The 18,559-nt window shown below is 43.6% G+C and overlaps 1 long non-coding RNA gene across 1 annotated transcript in view; it reads left to right on the top strand.

Annotated features, from left to right (window-relative positions):
- LOC130276581 (uncharacterized) overlaps window positions 1-17,501 on the top strand; it is a 48,146-nt gene extending 30,645 nt beyond the window's left edge. Inside the window, exons 2-4 of the long non-coding RNA XR_008845176.1 lie at window positions 9,228-9,379; window positions 13,574-13,745; window positions 17,385-17,501. This is a non-coding gene — a long non-coding RNA (uncharacterized LOC130276581). The remainder of the gene's footprint in view (window positions 1-9,227; window positions 9,380-13,573; window positions 13,746-17,384) is intronic.
- Window positions 17,502-18,559: the final 1,058 nt, after the last annotated feature.

Below are 18,559 nucleotides of genomic sequence, written 5' to 3'. Positions count from 1 at the left end.
CGTGTCCTCACTACACATAGCCCTGCTTGTCCTCAGTGTACAGATCCTGCTTGTCCTGAGTGTACATAGCCCTGCTTGTCCTCAGTGTACAGAGCCCTGCTTGTCCTCAGTGTACAGAGCCCATCATGTCCTCAGTGCACTGAGCTCTGCTTGTCCTCACCACACAGAGCCCTGCTTGTCCTCAGTGTACAGAATCCTGCTTGTCCTCAGTGCACAGAGCCGAGCTTGTCCTCATTGCACAGAGCCCTGCTTGTCCTCATTGCACAGAGCCCTGCTTGTCCTCAGTGTACAGAGACCTGCTTGTCCTCAGTGTACAAAATCCCGCTTGTCCTCAGTGTACAGAGCCCTGTTTGTCGTCAGTGTACAGAGACCTGCTTGTCCTCAGTGTACAGAATCCTGCTTGTCCTCAGTGTACAGAGCCCTGCTTGTCCTCAGTGTACAGAGCCCTGCATGTCCTCAGTGCACTGAGCTCTGCTTGTCCTCACCACACAGAGCCCTGCTTGTCCTCAGTGTACAGAATCCTGATTGCCCTCAGTGCACAGAGCCGAGCTTGTCCTCATTGCACAGAGCCCTGCTTGTCCTCATTGCACAGAGCCCTGCTTGTCCTCAGTGTACAGAGCCATGCTTGTCCTCACTGCACAGAGCTCTGCTTGTCATCAGTGCACTGAGCCTTGCTTGTCCTCAGTGCACAGAGCCCTGCATGTCCTCAGTGTATAGAGTCCTGCTTGTCCTCACTGCACAGAGTCCTGCTTGTCCTCTCTGCACAGAGCCTGCTCATCCTCAGTGAACAGAGCTCTACTTGTCCTCACTGCACAGAGCCCTGCTTGTCCTATGTGTACAGAGCCCTGCTTGTCCTCAGTGTACAGAACCCTCTTGTCCTGAGTGTACAGAGCCCTTCTTGTCCTCAGTGTACAGAGCCCTGCTTGTCCTGAGTGTACAGAGCCCTGCTTGTCCTCAGTGTACAGAGTCCTGCTTGTCCTCAGTGCACAGAGCTCTGCGTGTCCTCACTGCACAGAGCTCTGCGTGTCCTCACTGCACAGAGCCCTGCTTGTCCTCAGTGTACAGAATCCTGCTTGTCCTGAGTGTACATAGCCCTGCTTGTCCTCAGTGTACAGAGCCCCTGCTTGTCCTCAGTGTACAGAGCCCTCTTGTCATCAGTGTGCAGAGCCCTGCATGTCCTCAGTGCACTGAGCTCTGCTTTTCCTCACCACACAGAGCCCTGCTTGTCCTCAGTGTACAGAATCCTGCTTGTCCTCATTGCACAGAGCTCTGCTTGTCCTCATTGCACAGAGCCGAGCTTGTCCTCATTGCACAGAGCCATGCTTGTCCTCATTGCACAGAGCCCTGATTGTCCTCAGTGTACAGAGTCCTGCTTGTCCTCAGTGCACAGAGCTCTGCGTGTCCTCACTACACATAGCCCTGCTTGTCCTCAGTGTACAGAATCCTGCTTGTCCTGAGTGTACATAGCCCTGCTTGTCCTCAGTGTACAGAGCCCTGCTTGTCCTCAGTGTACAGAGCCCATCATGTCCTCAGTGCACTGAGCTCTGCTTGTCCTCGACCACACAGAGCCCTGCTTGTCCTCAGTGTACAGAATCCTGCTTGTCCTCAGTGCACAGAGGCCGAGCTTGTCCTCATTGCACAGAGCCCTGCTTGTCCTCATTGCACAGAGCCCTGCTTGTCCTCAGTGTACAGAGACCTGCTTGTCCTCAGTTGTACAAAAGTCCCGCTTGTCCTCAGTGTACAGAGCCCTGTTTATCCTCAGTGTACAGAGACCTGCTTGTCCTCAGTGTACAGAATCCTGCTTGTCCTAAGTTTCCAAGCCCTGCTTGTCCTCAGTGTACAGAGCCCTGCATGTCCTCAGTGCACTGAGCTCTGCTTGTCCTCACCACACAGAGCCCTGCTTGTCCTCAGTGTTACAGAATCCTGATTGCCCTCAGTGCACAGAGCCGAGCTTGTCCTCTATTGCACAGAGCCCTGCTTGTCCTCATTGCACAGAGCCCTGCTTGTCCTCAGTGTACAGAGCCATGCTTGTCCTCACTGCACAGAGCCCTGCTTGTCCTCAGTGTACAGAGCCCTGCTTGTCCTCTCTGCACAGAGCCCTGCTCATCCTCAGTGAACAGAGCTCTACTTGTCCTCACTGCACAGAGCCCTGCTTGTCCTATGTGTACAGAGCCCTGCTTGTCCTCAGTGTACAGAACCCTCTTGTCCTGAGTGTACAGAGCCCTTCTTGTCCTCAGTGTACAGAGCCCTGCTTGTCCTGAGTGTACAGAGCCCTGCTTGTCCTCAGTGTACAGAGTCCTGCTTGTCCTCAGTGCACAGAGCTCTGCGTGTCCTCACTGCACAGAGCCCTGCTTGTCCTCAGTGTACAGAACCCCTCTTGTCCTGAGTGTACAGAGCCCTTCTTGTCCTCAGTGTACAGAGCCCTGCTTGTCCTGAGTGTACAGAGCCCTGCTTGTCCTCAGTGTACAGAGTCCTGCTTGTCCTCAGTGCACAGAGCTCTGCGTGTCCTCACTGCACAGAGCCCTGCTTGTCCTCAGTGTACAGAATCCTGCTTGTCTTAGTGTACATTAGCCCCTGCTTGTCCTCAGTGTACAGAGCCCGTGCTTGTCCTCAGTGTACAGAATCCTGCTTGTCCTCAGTGCACAGAGCCCTGCATGTCCCTCCAGCACTGAGCTCTGCTTTTTCCTCACCACACAGAGCCCTGCTTGTCCTCAGTGTACAGAATCCTGCTTGTCCTCATTGCACAGAGCTCTGCTTGTCCTCATTGCACAGAGCCGAGCTTGTCCTCATTGCACAGAAGCCATGCTTGTCCTCATTGCACAGAGCCCTGCTTGTCCTCAGTGTACAGAGCCATGCTTGTCCTCACTGCACAGAAGCTCTGCTTGTCATCAGTGCACTGAGCCTTGCTTGTCCTCATGTGCACAGAGCCCTGCATGTCCTCAGTGTACAGAGTCCTGCTTGTCCTCACTGCACAGAGCCCTGCTTGTCCTCTCTGCACAGAGCCCTGCTTGTCTTCACTGCACAGAGCCCTGCTTGTCCTCACTGCACAGAGCCCTGCTTGTCCTCACTGTGCAGAGCCCTGCTTGTCCTCAGTGTACAGAGCCCTGCTTGTCCTCCCTACATAGAGCCCTGCTTGTCCTCACTGCACAGAGCCCTGCTTGTCCTCAGTGTACAGAGCCATACTAGTCCTCAGTGCACCGAGCCCTGCTTGTCCTCACTGCACAGGAGCCCTGCTTGTCCTCAACTGTACAGAGCCCTGATTGTCCTCACTGCATAGAGCCCTGCTTGTCCTCACCACACCGAGCCCTGCTTGTCCTCACTGCATAGAGCCCAGCTTGTCCTCACTGCACAGAGCCCTGCTTGTCCTCATGTACAGAGCCATGCTAGTCCTCAGTGCACTGAGCCCCGCTTGTCCTCACTGCACAGAGCCCTGCTTGTCCTCACTGTACAGAGCCCTGATTGTCCTCACTGCACAGAGCCCTGCTTATCCTCACTGCGCATAGCCCTGCTTGTCCTCAGTGTACAAATCCCTGCTTGTCCCTCACTGCACAGAGCCATGCTTGTCCTCACTGCACAGAGCCCGCTTGTCATCAGTGAATTGAGCCTTGCTTGTCCACAGTGCACAGAACCCTGCTTGTCCTCAGCGCACAGAGCCCTGCTTGTCCTCAGTGTACAGAGCCCTGCTTGTCCTCAGTGCACAGAGCCCTGCTTGTCCTCAGTGTAAAAGAGCCCTGCATGTCCTCAGTGCACAGAGCCGTGTTTGTCCTCACTGTACAGAGCCCTGCTTGTCCTCAGTGTACAGAATCCTGCTTGTCCTCAGTGTACAGAGCCTGCTTGTCCTCAGTGTACAGAGCCCTGCTTGTCCTCAGTGCACAGAGCCGTGCTTGTCCTCACTGCACAGAGCCCTGCTTGTCCTCAGTGTACAGAATCCTGCTTGTCCTCAGTGTACAGAGCCCTGCTTGTCCTCAGTGTACAGAGACCTGCTTGTCCTCAGTGTACAGAGACCTGCTTGTCCTCAGTGTACAGAATCCTGCTTGTCCTAAGTTTACAGAGCCCTGCTTGTCCTCAGTGTACAGAGCCCTGCATGTCCTCAGTGCACTGAGCTCTTCTTGTCCTCACCACACAGAGCCCTGCCAGTCCTCAGTGTACAGAATCCTGATTGTCCTCAGTGCACTGAGCCAAGCTTGTCCTCACTGCACAGAGCCCTGCTTGTCCTCAGTGTTCAGAGACCTGCTTGTCCTCAGTGTACAGAACCATGCTAGTCCTCAGTGCACCGAGTCCTGCTTGTCCTCACTGCACAGAGCCCTGCTTGTCCTCACTGTACAGAGCCATGCTTGTCCTCACTGCACAGAGCCCTGCTTGTCCTCAGTGTACAGAGACCTGCTTTTCCTCAGTGTACAGAATCCTGCTTGTCCTCAGTGCACAGAGCCCTACTTGTATTCACTGCATTAAGCCCTGCTTGTCCTCACTGCACAGAGTCCTGCTTGTCCTCACTGCAAAGAGCCCTGCTTGTCCTCAGTGTACAGAGCCATGCTAGTCCTGAGTGCATAAAGCCCTGCTTGTCCTCACTGCACAGAGCCCTGCTTGTCCTCACTGCACAGAGCCCTGCTTGTCCTCACTGCACAGAGCCCTGCTTGTCCTCAGTGTGCAAAGCCCTGCTTGTCTTCACTGCACAGAACCCTGCTTGTCCTCACTGCACAGAGCCCACTTGTCCTCAGTGTACAGAACCCTGCTTTTCCTTAGTGTACAGAGACCTGCTTGTCCTCAGTGTACAGAGACCTGCTTGTCCTCAGTGTACAGAATCCTGCTTGTCCTCAGAGCACAGAGCCCTGCTTGTCCTCACTGCAAAAAGCCCTGCTTGTCCTCAGTGTACAGAGCCCTGCTTGTCCTCACTTCAAAGAACCCAGCTTGTCCTCAGTGCACAGAGCCCTGCTTGTCCTCAGTGTACAGGGCCCTGCTTGTCCTCACTGCACAGAGCCCTGCTTGTCCTCAGGGTACAGAGCCCTGCTTGTCCTCACTGCACAGAGCCCTGCTTGTCCACAGTGTATAAAACCCTGCTTGTCCTCAGTGTACATGATAGTGTAAATGACAGTGCCCATTTAACAAAATAAAAAAAAACAGCGACATCACAATTTGGGGATGTATAGTTTATGTGGACAACATCTGCTTTATTATATCTAATATAATCATACTTTTGTTCATTTTTCTGTTTACATCAGCAAGTAAATGTATAATAAAATAGCTATATATAGTGAAACACAACATAATGGAAAATATGTTATAATGTTCTCAACATGTGTTTGTTTTTTTCTAACATGTTGCAGCTACTTTTTCTTTAGTTCAATTTTTTTTTAGGTAGAAACACATACTTCCTCTATTTTCTGAATGGACAGTACAGCAGGTTATGTCTGCTTTATAACAACTAAAATGAATAGGAGCCAACTGACAGAAAAATATCAATAGACTATAATAGTAACCATGAAGTAACAGCGGAACTCTCTACCTCCTAGTCCTGAGAGTGGCAGGTGTGATACATACAGAGCATTAAGGTCCGAATACAGAAAGGTTGGCTAATCCCTTCTACTTCAGTGAGTCCAGTCAACTATATAAATTGTATGTGGGTCTCCTGAGGATGATGTTGTTGGGAAATAAGGTTCAGGCATGTTGGCAGCTGCTTATTCCTCCTCTTTCCTTTCTGCTGAATGCTTATGTGTATGGGTTGATCAGGGGGGATTGCTGCCCACTAAATAAACAGTTGTTGAGTGTATGGACACCTTTACAACAGAGCAGGTATTCATTCTCCCACACTCTAATGATAATGTAATGTCCCAATCATTACAACATTTAGTGGCAAGAGTGAAAAACTGATTTTTTCAAGTTTTTTTTTATGTGGATGGTCACTTAAAATACAACACCGCCATTTTAATACATTTTATAAAAAATAAATAAATAAATAAAATGATCAGTAATTTTTGATGATACCCTACCTATAACAGTCTTTGAGAACATTTTAATATTAAGCTGCAAAATACAGATAATTGATTTAGATCTAACCAAACCATTACCATCAATAAAGTTTTGACATGTCTGTGCGGCATGCCAAGAGTTAATTGAAATAACAGTAATAGTTCAGTGTTGAGAACCCCTCTGATCATAAGAAATAGTCGGATGAAGTGCATAGTAGTGAATTTTACACCCCGGTTTGGCATGCAGTCCCTCTGTTTACAGGAGACAGGCTCCATTGCAGTCTATGTAGCCTGTCCCCAGTAATGAGCACAGAATTACATGTTTTACCCAGCTACAACATAAAATCAGATAAGATCTAAGCACTGGGACCCCAACAGATTTTAACTTTTCAAGTGTCTGTGTAACACGTCAAAAGTCAATTGACATTGCAGTAATGGTTTAAGATAGATTAAACACCTAGACATATTTTCTCTCATAATTCATAGTGGAATAAACAGTTTAATGCTGCAGGCAATATTGCCATTCACAACAAATCCATTCTCCAGGATACTGGTATGGTGACTTTCTTTCTCATTAGTGTTTGACGTCTTAATTCTAATAGAAAACTGTAAACAAATGTGCATAGACTTTATTAGCAAAAAATATAATAGTGAGTATGGTTAAAACCAAGATATTAAAAAGGGAACAGCAACAGCCAGACTGCCACGGCGTCTGATCATGACATTCCCTGAGGAAGCTTGTTGCCAAACAACATTGTTAGGATAGCATCCTGAGCTGGGCTAAGACGTCCGCTATGGGTTTTTTGATTCCATTCTGTGATTTACCTGCAGGACCGGTGTAATTGTAGGCTAAGGGTGACCTTGTACAATCCCTGTTCCTGTGTTCTCTATTCCTATCTGTACCCATTTAACATTTCGACAACTGCATATATTCTTTTCTCTGCGGTCATCTTTATTGGGGCATTGTGCAATATTCTATTTCTTCTGTGTGTATACAGTAACATATGCAGGTAGATATTTGCTAGTATTTATTATACAGCCTATACTGATCTATGTGTGTATACATCAGGATTGGTGATTTTTATCCCTATTTTACATATTTCTGCTGATGTATTGTATCCCCATTACTCTATGTCCCATGCTCAGACGCCGTAGTAGTCTGCCTGTTGCTTTTCCCTTTTTAATATCTTGGTTTTAACCATAGTCACTAATATATTTTTTGATAATAAAGTCTATGCACATTTGTTTAAAGAATTATTTTGTCTCAGTGTACTTTGGGTATTTGCGTTTCTCTATGTTTACACTAGAGACATGGTTAAGTACTAGTATATACTATTGAGCCCTCACTTATTGGTTTATTGTCTTAATTCTAATAGAGTAAAATATTACGTGAACTGATCTAAAGAAATTGTGCAAAGCTAGTCCTTTTGTAATGATAGGTGGGTAACTGTTCCTGAATTACAGCAAACTAATCTGAAACAGCCACCAACACTCCACTCAACTCTGAGTGGTAGGTTACCCCAGGGACTTAAAGGGGTAGTCCAGTGGTGAAAAATGTATCCCCTATCCTAAGGATAGGGGATAAGTTTGAGATCGTGGGGGGTCCGACCGCTGGGGCCCCCTGCGATCTCTCTGTACGGGGGCCAGGCTCTCCGGCCAGATAGCGGGTGTCGACCCCCGCACAAAGCGGCGGCCGACATGCCCCCTCAATACATCTCTATGGCAGAGCCGGAGATTGCCGAAGGCAGAGCTTCGGCTCTGCCATAGAGTTGTATTGAGGGGGCGTGTCAGCCGTTGCTTCGTGTGGAGGTCAACACGCCCCCTTCCCGCGGGCTGTCGGGGCTCCAAACAGGAGATCGCAGGGGGCCCCAGCGGTCGGACCCCCCGCGATCTCAAACTTATCCCCTATCCTTAGGATAGGGGATAAGTTGTTCACCACTGGGTCACCACTGGACTACTCCTTTAACTGGAGCCTTTTGCAAAGTCAAACAGATGACATTGTGAGAGGTTGCGTCTGCCGAACACTAAGGGTTCTCAGTTTGCAAACTAAGACAGAAGCCCCAGGAGAAAAAATCATAGTCATCTAGCAGGGGGGCTTGTCAGCAAAATATTTCAGGGACGGGGCAAATGCCAAGAGGACACATATATACCAAATCAAATGCTGAGGGGTTAAGGGGTAAACAGTCCAGAAGTCTAACCCAGGAGGTCATGCATAATCAAAATCATCAGACAAAAGGGTTTATCAGGTACAAAGTTCAACAATGTCCAAAGCCAAAATATCCAAAAAGTTACTATAACTACACAGAATAAACAGCCGCATTGGCTTGGCATTGTAATGCTCTCATTGGCCAATTAATCCTCCTAAGAGTGAGACAATGGCTAATTCAGTGTAGCACAGAGCATTGAAGAAGAGATGCGCCACCCTGGGGCCCAGACAGGTGAGTATATTATACCTTGATAGACAAACAAATACATTTAAAGGGATTATCCAGGAATAGAAAAACACAGCTAATTTCTTTCAAAAACAGCTTTACTTCTGTCTCCAGGTTGGATGTGGTTTTACAACTTGGCTCCATTCACTTCAATGGAACTGAACTACAGAACCACACCGAACCTGGAGATACACGGGGAGAGGTTTCTGATAGAAAGTAGCTGTGTTCTTCTATTCCTGGATAACTCTTTTAAATTGTTCTTTGGGATATTTGGCAAGTCTGGGTTTCATCTAGTATATCAATATACCTTGCAATTTATGGCCTTTGCAAGGTTGTGATAACGCTCACCAACTTTCCATCAACTGAATCACATATGTTTAACATAATACTGTCAATAATTAAATTAGATATCAAATTATTTACAATTAGTTTGAAATGAATTCTGTACATGAGCTTTTGACTGTAGTTGTAAAATCTTAAACAACATTTCCTACTAGATGGGAAATATCATATTAGCTTTCTTGGGCTATGTGTGAAAAGCTCTGTTTGAAAACATGTTTCAATTTAATGCCTATTATATAGGGACAGTCTACTTAAAGCAGTGGTTCTCAACTTTTTTTGCCCGAGTACCCCTTTACAGCCCATTCCCAAAAAATTGCACCCCCATATTAGAGACATTTTGTAATGATTGTAGTATAATTCATATGCTTTACTTTCCTCTATAACAGGCCCCCTGTTCCTCTCCCTATCTCCCCAGTCCCCCAATTTACAGGTGATGCCTTCTCCAACTGGAGTTGTTTACTTTTCTTTTTTTCACTATCTGGCCTAGACCGCCATTAAGATTTCTCCCATACAAGACTTCTACACAGAACCAGCCAAACAAACATTTTAATGGAGATTTTGCACAACAGGATTTTGGAACTAGGTGTCCGCGCTGCTGGGGAGGATGTTGGCTTCAAGAATTGTTGAGACCAGATTAAGGTAAGAGAAATATACTTTATTTGCACGCAATGCGTTTCTAAGCCTGGTTGGCCCTTTCATCAGGCGTCAAGGCCAGATACATTGGGGCAAAAAAAAGTATTTAGTCAGCCACCAATTATGCAAGTTCTCCCACTTAAAAAGATGAGAGAGGCCTGTAATTTTCATCATAGGTATACCTCAACTATGAGAGACATAATGAGAAAAAAATCCATAAAATCCCATTGTCTGATTTTTAAAGAATTTATTTGCAAATTATGGTGGAAAATAAGTATTTGGTCAATAACAGAAGTTCATCTCAATACTTTGTTATATACCCTTTGCTGGTAATGACAGAGGTCAAATATTTTCTGTACGTCTTTACAAGGTTTTCACACACTGTTGCTGGTATTTTGGCCCATTCCTCCTTGCAGATCTCCTCTAGAGCAGTGATGTTTTGGGGCTGTCGCTGGGCAACACAGACTTTTGAAGGGGTACTCCGGTGGAAATCTTTTTTTTTTTTAAATCAACTGGTGCCAGGAAGTTAAACAGCTTTGTAAATTACTTAAAAAAAAAAAAAAAAAAAAATCTTAAATCCTTCTTAATCCTTTTTAGCGGCTGTATACTACAGATGAAATGCTTTTCTTTTTGGATTTCTCTTCTGTCACAACCACAGTGCTCTCTGCTGACCTCTGCTGTCCACTTTAGGAACTGTCCAGAGCATCATATGTTTGCTATGCGGCTTTTCTCCTGCTCTGGACAGTTCCTAAAATGAACAGCAGAGGTCAGCAGAGAGCACTGTGGTCGTGACAGAAGAGTAATCCAAAAAGAAAAGGATTTCCTCTGTAGTATACAGCTGCTAATAAGTACTGGAAGGATTATGATTTTTTTTCAAAATTGAAGTTTTTATTATTTTCATATCAGAACATAAGTAAACATAAAAACATGGCAGTAAAATATGATAAGATAGACAATCATGTGACCATCGTCTGAAGACATATGGAACGGTCAATCCTTGATAGGAAAAATATCATTAATCTTCAGGCAGGAGTTGGCATTATATGACAGTGGAACAAATGGACAACATAACTCAAGCCCAATATTAATTACATGGTTGATCGAAAGAAGATTAAAATAAGAAGTCAGAGGACAGGGAAGGCCCGTCAAATATGATTGCATGTACAGGTACTTATGTCTGGGTGGAGGGGAGGATTAAGATTTTTTTTATAGAAATAATTTAAAATAATTTCTGGCACCAGTTGATTAAAAAAAAAATATATATATAAAGTTTGTGGTTGAGATCTGGAGACTGGCTAGGCCACTCCAGGACCTTGAAATGCTTCTTATAAAGCCACTCCTTCGTTGCCCAGGCGGTGTGTTTGGGATCATTGTCATGCTGAAAGACCCAGCCACGTTTCATCTTCAATGCCCTTGCTGATGGAAGGAGGTATTCACTTAAAATCTCACGATACATGGCCCGATTCATTCTTTCCTTTACACGGATCAGTTGTCCTGGTCCCTTTGCTGAAAAACAGCCCCAAAGCATGATGTTTCCTCCCCCATGCTTCACAGTAGGTATGGTATTCTTTGGATGGTATTCTTTTTTTAATAGAAGTAATTTACAAATCTGTTTAACTTTCTGGCACCAGTTGATTTAAAAAAAAAAAAAAAAAAAGTTTTCCACCATAGTACCGCTTTAAACCTCATGGTCAGTGCAAATAAATTCTTAAAAAATCAGACAATATGATTTTATGGATTTTTTTTCTCATTATGTCTCTCATAGTTGAGGTATATCTATAATGAAAATTACAGCCCTCTCTCATCTTTTTAAGTGGGAGAACTTACACAATTGGTGGCTGACTAAATACTTTTTTGCCCCACACACACACACACACACATATATATATATATATATATATATATATAGAAAATGTGTGTGTATCAGAATAATAGTATCAGATTTTCCAACAAAAAGTGCATGAAGTTACAATGGAGAGACCTCCATTAGCGTGAAACAGCTACAGTTCCAGTAAACACCCCTACATGATGAGACGCCAATTGGCGTGAAGTGCTGCCGTTGTCCACTGAGTGCCCCTGCATGATCTGCTCTGCATCATTCTGCAGTATCTGTTGTTAGATTTTCTGTTTGGAATAGAGCATTAACAATAGGTTTCTGTGGTGAGTGCTCCATTTTTCTTTCTTTCTTCAATTTTCTGTGATTTATGGATAATGGACTGTATCGTGTAGCACCACCACGAACCAATACAATCTAATTTGCCATGATTGAAATCAATGTCTGCTGAGTCTAGCTGCTTACAAGCGAAGGACAGTGTCAGGTCTGTTACTTTCTCCTGCTGTGATTTGCTATACACAACTTTAGGCACTCTTTGTAACACCATACACTTTCTTTTCGTTGGAGAATCTGATAATATTATTTCAAAATATATATTACGGTGGCTGTGCACTTGTTTTTTTTTTTTTTTTTAATAACGGATGTCCAGGAAATTGCAGTTTATGCCTATAGGAAAGTATATAGCGACTGCTGTTCAGAGGAACATCTTATCTAAGCACACAAGATCACTGCACAAGACAGCATAGTGTGACTGTCAGGTGTTTCTCATCTGCCTTGTTTGCAAATGTTGACTTTACTTAGACTAAAACCTTTTTGACATTTAGCATATATAAGGATGTCGTACTACAAGTACTAATGGAGTCTAATGGACCCCAGTGACTTACAGTGGGGTCTGTTGGGGTTCTGTTGTAATGTCATTTTGATGGCATTAATATGGATGTTGTTTTATTCCTTCTGTGTGAGGCTATTGGTGAGCATCAAATAGAAGAGTGAACACATTGGCCCTTATTTACTAAGAGTGGAGTGTAGGTTTCTATGTGGGTTTTAATTACCTACAATTTATTTGATCTGTCTGGTTTTTCTCAGCTCAAATCCACCACATTTTATGTGGAAACCTTAGTAAATATGTTGTTTTTTTGTGAAAATGTTGGGAACACGCCCTTTTCCCAGCAGTCATGCAGCTTTTTCGGGTTTTCTTAGCAAATTTTATAGTTAGTCGGGTTTTTTCAATTCTGGCGCAAAATCTGTCGCAGAGAGAATTTCTGGCGCAATGCGACAGAATCTGGCACACAACCCAACAAAACATGTCGAGTTTGCAATAGTAAATGAGGGCCAGTGTAGCATACATTTTTTGGTTATATGATAGAGGTTAAGTAGAGATTTATCTCAAGTTCCAAAAAAGAAGAATTTTGAAACATCTTTTTCATAAAATTCTGTTTTGTATTGTTCCTTTGTTTTGCTATGAATTGACAACCAGGCAGCAGCATTCTCCTTGTCAATGGGGTGTGTCCCTTCGCAGTCTGGCACTGTTTGAGAAGTGTCAGACTGTACAAGGACACACCCTACTGACAAGGATAAGGTTTTGGGACTTTTCCACTGGCGTTTTTGGAAAACTACCACTTTAATTTTAGAGTCAAAGCCAGGAGTGTATTCAAAATGAATGGGAAATATAAAGAAAGGATTTATGCTTCTCCTTTCTCATGGATCCACTTCTGGCTTTGGCTCAAAAACTGCAGTGACAGGTTTCCAAAAAGTTGCCAAGTGGAAACCCAGTCTAATATTAAATGCCACTTGTTATTTAATTACAAAATTTCAAGAATGAATCACAATGAAACAACATGATTCAGATTTCTGAAGTATCAATTATGGTGAAAAACTTGTAATAGATGTTAATGTGTATCTGTAATTAAAGTGTTCATTGTAGTTGATGGACCCTGTTACAATTGGCTGTTGCATTGGCTTCCAGAAGTATAAAGTTCATATGTTATTAAGCACATGGGAGCACTACAGTTCACCTTTGACCCTCTCCAAACAAGCTTACCAGGCACATGGAGGGGCTATAGTTCACCTTTCACCCTCCTCAAACAAACAGTAACCCCAAAAAAGGCACAGAACTTAAATTGGGTAAAATATGTTCACAGTCACTTTTTAAAGGTTACCATAATAACAAAAACATAATAAGTAGTTAACTTAAATAACTAACAAACTAGTAAAACCAAACATAGCATGCTCCATCAAATACACCTTACATCATGTCCAACCAGCAGTAGGTTGACAACCCTTCTTATAAAGACTGCAACTAATCAATAAAGGAATAAAATAAGGGCAGGTGGTGGGGCTGACTTCTTCTTTCTTGATCCCGAAAGCATTGAAGACCGCACTTGCTTATATCCATCCAATATTGCTGCTGCCAGACAACAGGACCAATCCAAATTCAGGTACAACAACAACCCATGGATTCTACATGGCAACAGCCCAGTAACCAGACCTGGACAAAATCACCAGGAGAAAGGTGAAGACCAAAGCACCCAAATGAAGGTGTGGACCACACCACTGTATACCTTTTTCTAGTGTTGTATTGCTGCTAATATGACCGTATGACCTATGTTAAATATGTGAACTTGCTGAACAATATATAACCAATGCAATTAATATCTCTAGGCCTGACTATTCACTCTGAATTAGCCATTACGTTTATTAATTGGCGCCTCTAGGCAATACTTATTGCTATATCATAAAATCATACCGCTTTTCCTTTTGTGTTTTACCTACCAGAAACTACATTGGTGTCTGGTTGCCATTCATCGCTTTTTTTTTTTTTTATCAGGCAAGCATTGGATAACCCCCCCCTTTTTTTTTCCGTATACGCCATTGAACGTGCAGTTTAATTAAAGGGGTACACTGGTGGAAATTTGTAAATTACTTCTATTAAAAAATCTTAACCCCTTAAGGACCAAGGACGTACCAGTATGTCCTTGTTCCTGTTCTCCTGATATAACGCGGGGTTACACAGTAACCCCGCGTCATTTCACGGCGGGCCCGGCGTCATAGTGAAGCCGGGACCCGCCTCTAATAGCGCGTAGCGCCGATCGCGGCGCCGCGCGCTGTTAACCCTTTAGCCGCTCGCTCAGAGCCGCGCGGCTAAAAGTGAAGGTTGCCGGCTAGCTCAGTCGGGCTGTTCGGGATAGCCGCGGCTAATCGCGGCATCCCGAACAGCTGACAGGACAGCGGGAGGGCCCCTACCTGCCTCCTCGCTGTCCGATCGCCGAATGACTGCTCTGTGCCTTAGATCCAGGCCTGAGCAGTCATGCGGCAGAATCGTTGATCACTGGTTTCTTATGTTATAGGTCCCTATGGGACCTATAACACTGCAAAAAAAAAGTGAATGAATATCATTTAACTCCTCCCCTATTAAAAGTTTGAATCACCCCACTTTTCCAATAAAAAAAAAAACACAGTGTAAATAAAAATAAACATATATGGTATCACCGTGTGCGGAAATGTTCGATTTATAAAAATAGATAATTAATTAAACCGCTCGGTCAATGGCGTGCGCGCAAAAAAAAATTCCAAAGTCCAAAATAGTGCATTTTTGGTCACTTTTTATATCATTTAAAAATGAATAAAAAGCGATCAATAAGTCCTATCAATGCAAAAATGGCACCGTTAAAAACTTCAGATCATGGCGCAAAAAAATGAGCCCTCATACCGCCCCATACACGGAAAAATAAAAAAGTTATAGGGGTCAGAAGATGACAATTTTAAACGTATTAATTTTCCTGCATGTAGTTATGATTTTTTCCAGAAGTCCGACAAAATCAAACCTATATAAGTAGGGTATCATTTTAATCGTATGGACCTACAGAATAAAGATAAGGTGTCATTTTTACCGAAAAATGTACTACGAAGAAACGGAAGCCACCAAAAGTTACAAAACAGCGTTTTTTTTTTCAATTTTGTCGCACAATGATTTTTTTTTTCATTTTTGGGCAAAATGACTGACGTCATTACAAAGTAGAATTGGTGGCTCAAAAAATAAGCCATCATATGGATTTTTAGGTGCAAAATTGAAAGAGTTACGATTTTTTAAAGGCAAGGAGCAAAAAACGAAAATGCAAAAACGGAAAACCCCCTGGTCCTTAAGGGGTTAATCCTTCCAGTACTTATCAGCTGCTGTATGCTCCACAGGAAGTTGTATTTATTTCTGGAGTTCTTGTCATTCTGACCACAGTGCTCTCTGCTGATACCTCTGTCCATGTCAGGAACTGTCCAGAGCAGGATAGGTTTGCTATAGGGATTTGCTTCTACTCTGGACAGTTCCTGACATGGAAAGATGTGTAAGCGGAGAGCACTGTGATCAGACTGAAAAGCATTGATTAGTGTTATCGGTGCTCTTTTGCTCTTGACTGCCAAGGCTGACTGGAGCATTGGAGCACCAATCGGATGGCAAGGAGGCAGGAAAGGGCCCTCGTGTCATCCTCTCACCTGATCAGCCACGGCTGATAGCCGCCAGGACCCCCCCCCCCCACTATGACACGAGCTTAGCTCCTGAGCACGAATCATAGAAAGGGCCCTGTGTCCTTAAGGTATTAATGAATAAAAAGCCAATTTTTTATGCATTTTTTTGACATTTTTAATACAGTATATTGGGAATTTTGTTTTTTTTCCTGATTGGCTTCGATATTCGTCTTGATATACTCCAAAAAAAGGGGACGCACCAATGATTGTAACCTTACCTCTTCTGGTTTAGGAGTAACATATATGTAAACCCAAAGCCAGCACCCATTCATTCTGATCACAGAATAGACCTCAAAATTTAAAAGACCCTCTAGAACCCTAAATCATCAGACCCCAGACTAGACATAAAAACTAATTCAGTGGTGGATCTAAGATTGAAAGATTCCTTAAAGGGTCAACCCACATGCTTTCCACAATTCGGCGTGGAAAAATGCAGCTCACTACGGTGGACGGGTAGGCAATATAACCGTATGATGCAATGTGAGTTCTGTGCACGAGCCCTATTTTTACCCAACTAACAGTGGTGAGCACATGAGATGGCCTCATTGGTGGGACACTTTAGCATCAGGCATTTTTCAAAAGATAAGTCAGATATTCAACAGCAAATTAATAAAACAACCTCCTCCTTAAAATGGTGGCCCTCTGGCCGAATAGGCCAACACTATGGCCCAGATTTATCAAAGAATGTCTACGATAGAGCTATTTTCCCACATTTATTTGGGTGGTGGGTTTGACTAGCGTGCATCTTATTTATCAAGAAGGTGCAGCAGGATGATGAATTTTGCGCAGCTCTGCTGTGGTGGGAAAAGCTCTACCTCATACACTTTTTCTAGACACTTGTGAGGGAGGGAAGTAGACACTTTCCCGGGTTCCGTATTTGGCAGGTTAGGTATTTTTACTTAATTTCACAGAGCTGCCAGGACATTTTTCCTGATTTTAGACGCTACAATTAAATGTGATTGTGGTGTCTAAGGGTGTTAAAGCCAGGCATCACTGTGATCGTTGATGTCTGGCATTAGAGATGGGTCCTGGTGGTAGATAGCCGCCAGGACCACCCAGCTATGACCCGCGCTCATCTCATAGAAGGGGAGTGGGACGCAGTGTTCTACAAGAGGTTAAAGGTTGAATTGCGGAAGGTAGAAGTGATTCTCACGCCTACTGGTAGGTTGTGTAGCTCAAAAAAGTACCTTTGCGCACAAAATAGCGACTTTTCACAAAAGTCGCAAATGATAGATACGTGACCACTGCATGGTAAAAAAGAAAAAGTTCTACGGGTAGGCAAAAAGAGTGAAACTGTCTATATCAATAGACGCATAAAAGTCTCTAAATATACTGCTTGCGTCTGAACTGCGCTAAAACATAGACAAAAATTTTTGCTAAAAGCAATGATAAATTTCCCCCTATATCTCTGGGATGTACGGGAGTTTCAGTGTTTCTGCACCAAAATCCACACAAGATTAAAGTACAACACATGTAAAATGGGTATATAAAATTAAGAGTATGCAGCAGATTTCAACCTTTTCAGTTCCATGGCAACATCTGTGTGTAACTAGTCTGCAGCATAATTGCAATGTATTTCTTCCCATATCTGAACTCACCCTTCCAAGCAAGCATCATGAACAGAATTTATTTGATTTTTCTTTTATATTTATATTTCAGTAGTTCAAAGTTTTGATGACAGCGTCCATTTAGCTACTGATTCCTGTCATCTGTGATGTCGGCTACTGCAATCTTCAGCTCACAGACACTTTGCAGATATAAATCAAACTGAAATTGGACACAATCCAACACCATAACACAACCACTGAACAAATTGTCAGGAAACACTAAGTGCAAGTGATCGCATCAGTCTGACTTCAATGCAGTGTATTTTTTTCTGGTGGGATAGTAAACTGTAGGCCATAAAAACGGCCTTTATCCAATCTTATAATTATTTTACTGTGTACTTTAAAATGTGGGCAAATCATGAAAGCACTTAGCTTCCTTATTCGATTTTTTTTTAACTTTATCTTTTTCATACAAAGTCCACCCACAGTATTAAAAGTTGACCGGATAGCTTTGAATTCAGCCTCTTTGAATTCTGTGATTTTTAATGTATTAGGACATGTGGTCCTTAGAAGGTCATACGTCCTACAAAAAGAGAAAGACAAGTCTCTTGGCACTTACAGGGATGAGAGCAGCTACCGGGAACACCCCCACCCCGACTAGTTATCCAGGTCCCAGTAACATTTTTAAACCTTGATCTCTCTGAAACGTTTCGATATTTCCAGGTAAATCATATTGTGTCAAGATTGCACTGCCTTTACCAGTTTTATGCTGTCTGCAACTTTTTAACAGCAAGATATGCTTTAAAGCAAGCCCTATGGATATAGGCAGCAATAGACAGGACCTGTCCCAGTAAAGGGGTACAGTACTCCGGTGGAAAACTAATTTTTTCAAATCAACTGGTGCCAGAAAGTTAAACAGATTTGTAAATTAAAACATAGAGAGAGTAATTACTGCATGCACCTTTCCAGCCAGTCATATACACACTTAAGTCCAGGATCAACCGAGACCACCCATCCACGGTAGCACTGCCGGTGCCTGCCTCAATTAGACACAGTCCATAAAGCAATATCAATAGATAGAGAATAGCAGGCGGCACTCCAGGTACTTGTGCAATAAAACCGCTTCTTTATTTGCTCGATTAGCAGGTTACAGCAGAGAGGAACACACCAACAGTTTCACGTCAACTAGAACGCTTTCTCAAGGTAATGTGGGTAAAGGGGAACTCCCTATTTAACCCATCCAGCACCAAGTAGACACACCCATTAAACACATATGTATGAACTGCA

This window comes from Hyla sarda, chromosome 6, assembly GCF_029499605.1.
Source record: "Hyla sarda isolate aHylSar1 chromosome 6, aHylSar1.hap1, whole genome shotgun sequence".
Taxonomy (NCBI): domain Eukaryota; kingdom Metazoa; phylum Chordata; class Amphibia; order Anura; family Hylidae; genus Hyla; species Hyla sarda.
The sequence above is the reverse complement of the archived record's forward strand: the minus strand, read 5'-3'. Positions and strand labels throughout refer to the sequence as shown.